This window comes from Pempheris klunzingeri, chromosome 2 (genome assembly GCF_042242105.1).
Source record: "Pempheris klunzingeri isolate RE-2024b chromosome 2, fPemKlu1.hap1, whole genome shotgun sequence".
In the NCBI taxonomy this organism is placed as follows: Eukaryota; Metazoa; Chordata; class Actinopteri; order Acropomatiformes; family Pempheridae; genus Pempheris; species Pempheris klunzingeri.
The window spans coordinates 21,382,478-21,387,857 of record NC_092013.1 but is presented as its reverse complement, the minus strand read 5'-3'; positions in this window follow the sequence as shown (position 1 = coordinate 21,387,857).

Here is a 5,380-nt window from a genome sequence, read left to right as displayed (position 1 = left end):
ATTCACACTCTTTATTCAGTACTTTGTTGAGGCACCTTTGGCAGCGATTACGGCCTCAAGTCTTCTTGGGTATGATGCTACAAGCTTGGCACACCTGCATTTGGGGTGTTTTCCCCATTCTTCTCTGCAGATCCTCTCAAGCTCTGTCAGGTTATGGGGAGCGTCGCTGCACAGCTATTTTCATGTTCAATGGGGTTCAAGTCTGGGCTCTGGCTGGGCCACTCAAGGACATTCACAGACTTGTCCTGAAGCCACTCCTTCGTTATCTTGGCTGTGTGCTTTGGGTCGTTGTCCTGTTGGAAGGTGAACCGTCGCCCCAGTCTGAGATCCTGAGCGCTCTGGAGCAGGTTTTCATCCAGGATCTCTCTGTACTTGCTGCATTCATCTTTCCCTCGATCCTGACTAGTCTCCCAGTTCCTGCCCCTGAAAAACATCCCCACAGCATGATGCTGCCACCACCATGCTTCACCGTAGGGATGGTATTTGCCAGGTGATGAGCGGTGCCTGGTTTCCTCTAGACGTGACGCTTGGCATTCAGGCCAAATAGTTCTATCTTGGTTTCATCAGACCAGAGAATCTTGTTTCTCATGGTCTGAGAGTCGTTTAGGTGCCTTTTGGCAAACTCCAAGTGGGCTGTCATGTGCCTTTTACTGAGGAGAGGCTTCCGCCTGGCCACTCTACCATAAAGGCCTGATTGGTGGAGTGCTGCAGAGATGGTTGTCCTTCTGGAAGGTTCTCCCATCTCCTCAGAGTAACGCTGGAGCTCTGTCAGAGTGACCATCGGGTTCTTGGTCACCTCCCTGACCAAGGCCCTTCTCCAACGATTGCTCAGTTTGGACGGGCGGCCAGCTCTAGGAAAAGTCCTGGTGGTTCTGAACTTCTTCCATTTACGAATGATGGAGGCCACTGTGCTCTTCGGGACCTTCAATGCTGCAGAAATTTTTCTGTACCCTTCCCCAGATCTGTGCCTCGATACAATCCTGTCTCAGAGGTCTACAGACAATTCCTTTGACTTCATGGCTTGGTTTCTGCTCTGACATGCACTGTCAGCTGTGGGACCTTATATAGACAGGTGTGTGCCTTTCCAAATCAAGTCCAATCAATTGAATTTACCACAGGTGGACTCCAGTCAAGTTGTAGAAACATCTCAAGGACGATCAGTGGAAACAGGATGCACCTGAGCTCAGTTTTGAGTGTCATAGCAAAGGGTGTGAATACTTATGTACATGTGATATTTCAGTTTTTTATTTTTAATACATTTGCAAAAATTTCTAAAAAACCTTTTTCACTTTGTCATTATGGGGTATTGTGTGTAGATTGATGAGGAAAAAAAAGAATTTAATCCATTTTGGAATAAGGCTGTAACATAACAAAATGTGGAAAAAGTGAAGGGGTCTGAATACTTTCTGTACCCACTGTATATCCTCTTTTTTGTTTTTATTCTTGTTCTGCATTCTCAATAACTTTGCTATTTTCATGTTTAATGATAATTAAATAATAAAATTTTGTTTTTAGGGTGACTTCGTAACATCTAAAAAAAAATAGCCTCTTGGTTAAGTAACCTATGAAATAATGAATAAATAAATAATAAACGTTTTGAAACTAGAATGTGTCACAGCACCTCAAGCTCAAGTAATGTGCATAATGATACACATCAGTTTTGACTCTTGTTTCTGCCCTAAACACATTTCCGCTTACCTGGAATTCATGATGGTTATCTGTATGGCACAAAGGACTTCATAGAGCATGTTTCACAGAGTGGGTGCAGTATCCGGCATGTTAAGACAATTCTGCAATGGTGACATTGAGCTGGCATTTCCCAAGAAAGCACCAAGGTTTATCAAGAAAACCATACAATGGCCTTACCCCTGTGACAAAGCACCTTAGAAGGGAGTGTCTACGTGTGAAACCTGTGAAACTGAGAAGCAGGCTTATAATTCTAAGGCTGTTGTCCATCATCTGCATATGCAGTGGTGGACTCTTCTGACTGAGGGGTGAAAAATAAAAAGGGCACTACCACTCAGAAATGCGTGATGCATCTAACAGTTTCAAACCCTAGTTTAGATTAAAATTGGCCCTTGCCCTTAGAGGACACTTTATACTATTTTATCTACTGTGGGGGTTTAAAACCGACACTTTTGTAGGTACATTTTTTAAAACTCCAACAAAGTCCAGCTATGTGCATTTGAAAATACATTTACAACTTCTTCAGTGTCAGACATCTTTTTTGAGATATACATATAACTCCCTTACAAAATGTAGATGTTTTTCCCTCAAAGTCTTTTTTTTTGTTTAACTTTGTATGCAGCAGCTGACAAAATGATTTCCAAAAGGTTAAAAGGCATCTTCTCTCTCAAGTTAAGAAAATTAAACGTAGGACAACGACAGGATTAGAAAACTACATTCCTAAAACCGTTATATAGGATATTTCTAGTGTTTTGTCATGGGGTGAATATAATATGTACACTGCTCAAAACATCACCTGCTCAAGAAATCCACCAACTCCAACAAAGAAAAACATACCTAAAATCAGGCACTTTTTTTAAATGTGGACATTTTCATTTTCCACCCAAAGTGCAACGTCTATTGTACAGTATGCCTTTATATCACCCCTTTTTAAGGCTGTGGTCATCTGCTTTAAAAGCAAGTTTCAAACAGCACAAGACTAATTAAAGTTTTTATAACACGCAATATTTTGATACCAGTTTGTTCTTTTTCTGGGATTTCTGGGATGTCCTGAGATGTTGGACTGTCAGCAGACATCATTTAGCCAGAGGAGGGAGCCACAGTCTCACACACACTCACTGCTGGCGGGATCCTCAGTTTACATTCCTGTAGATCTTGGCAGTGTTCGAGTGTGTGTGTGTGTGTGTGTGTGTGTGTGTGTGTGTGTGTGTGTGTGTGTGTGTGTGTGAATAAAGAGGCAGAGTTACAGTACTCAGCTTTTGACACCGAACCAGGCACAGACACAGAGGAAACTGAGCAGTTTAAATAAACACAGGGGGCTGTTTGATTTTCTGTGTCCTCCTCTCGTTCTCTGTAAAATTAATGCATCTCAAATGGCCTGAAATGTTTAGAATGTCCTTTAGAGTGATGTTCAGGTCTGTGGTGGTGTCTTCAGACCAGACTGTAAGTTCAGATACAGACAGTTTCTCTCACATTGTCTAAACTGTGAATGTTTCTGTACAGCTCAGTAATTAGCTGTACAAGCTATCGGACATCACTATTGGAAGAGAATCAGTTAATCTTTTTTTAAATGTTTATTTTAGGGAAAACTTTGTTTACAATATCTACCTGAGCTGAAAGTCCTGTGACTTTAGGCATAAGACCCCCTGTTAGCATGCACTCATGCTCGTGTTAACCCAACTTAAAGGCAGGGTATGCAACTTATTTTAGAAACAATTTTTGCAGAGATTTCCGCAACAACCGCACAGCAATCCATTAATCAAATGGTTTGATAAAAAAAATAAAAAATTATTGTCTATGGCTGTCTGTCATAGAGAGGTGAAGTCCCTTCTCTTCCTGTAGACTACTATAATACTATACTAAAATATGTACAGTTGTCAATGCCGAGAGACAAATTATTTTTTGATCCTGTGTGAAATCTGCCATGAATTTCACGGATGCTGTTTGTCAATTTCAAAGATCATTTTGCAGGTCAAGAAAGTCACCGTCATAAAACTGTTGAAGTATGTGAAAATACACAATTAGAAAAACTACGCTTTCGTCAAGTTTCGTCAAGCTACTCAACTACATTGTCTTTGTGTTTGGTATCACGATGCAATCACAAGAGAGCAGGTAGAGGTGTGTGCTCGTTCTTTGGCTTCCTAAGTAACCAGTAACCAGTCCACTGCGAGCCTTGTCGTCACACCAGATTAGTGGAACCTTAGTCTATATTAGCTGATTTTATTGTGTTTTATCAACGTTTATTTTAATAGCTGCATTAGTGTGTGAAACCAGTGTATATTTAACTCATTTTACATCAGCTATATCTACTGTATTAGTGGTAATATTTTCTTTGTTATCTGCCAGGTATGCATCTAATTCTCTGCCTGTTAAACACTTGACACTTGAACACAACCTTGAACAGACAAGTCAAACTCAAACTGTTCTTTCCACGCAGCTATGCTGATGTGGAAAGAACAGTTGGCCTCTCAAATCTTCTCCACAACTTTTATACCTCAGAGAGAAAACACTAAGGAGGAGTTTCTTTCCAACAGACTCAGGAGGGAGCTGAACTCACAGCTCTGAGCCTCTCGTCCTCCACTGAGAGGATGTTTACACATTGCTGAGTGTGTGTGTGTGTGTGTGTGTGATCCGGGTTAAGCGGAGTCATGCATTTTTTCCATTACCCTCATCAAATCAATGTTAAACATTCCTCCTCCATCTACTGTCCCTGTACAACTCTGTGTGTGTGTGTGTGTGTGTGTGTGTGTGTGTGTGTGTGTGTGTGTGTGTGTGTGTGTGTGTGTGTGTGTGCCACTAAAATGCCAGATCAATAAGCAGACAAGATATTTGATCAGTAAAAACTGGGTCAACCAGTTTGACAACCAGATGTGGTTTCCTGATACCGTTTATCACACCACAGATGGCAAACTGATGATTTAAACCAGTTTGTTGCTGCGTGTCCTTCCTGTCTAGTGCCACCAGCAGGATGATATCTAAGTGAAATGTCGCAGCAGTTATTAGACGGATACCATTATATTTGATGTAGAGGGAGTTCATGTCCCCCTCAATTGTACCAAATCAATAGCTTTGCTTATGACCAAACACCTGCAAAAACTGATGACATTCCCATCAGCCTCGGCTGTACTTTGTGTTTACTACTAATTAGCAAGTAGTAGCATCCTAACACACTAAACTAAGAACATGGTCAATATAATGCCTGCCAAACTTTAGCATGTTAGCATTGTCCTTGTGAGCATGATGATGTTAGCATTTAGCTCAAAGTACCACTGTGCCTAAGTCCAGCCTCATAGAGTTGCTAGCATGACTGTGGGCTCTTACTTGTTTAAATGTAACCTCTAGAAGAAGAGGTCTCATATTAAGGCCAACGACACAGCCAATCAGGCTGCATACAGCTCCCAACAGTGTTTGTATGTAGCCTGAGAGGCTAAACTCAGGGCAGAAAACTCCCACATAGAGACCCTGTCTCATCTACCAGCCTGTGTTTTGTCAACCACACAGAGGTGTCAGCATGCACCCCTGTCGTTATGACGACCGCTCAGTAAAACGCCTCTCCTTCAACTGTGGCTAACGGCTCACAGGTCACCGTGGCAACAGTAAACATCCAGGGGCCCAACGGCTGATGTAGCGACCTGAGAGTGTGTTTATGTGAAGTGGAATACACAGGTCTGATCCCTGCAGCTCCTGCAGAAAG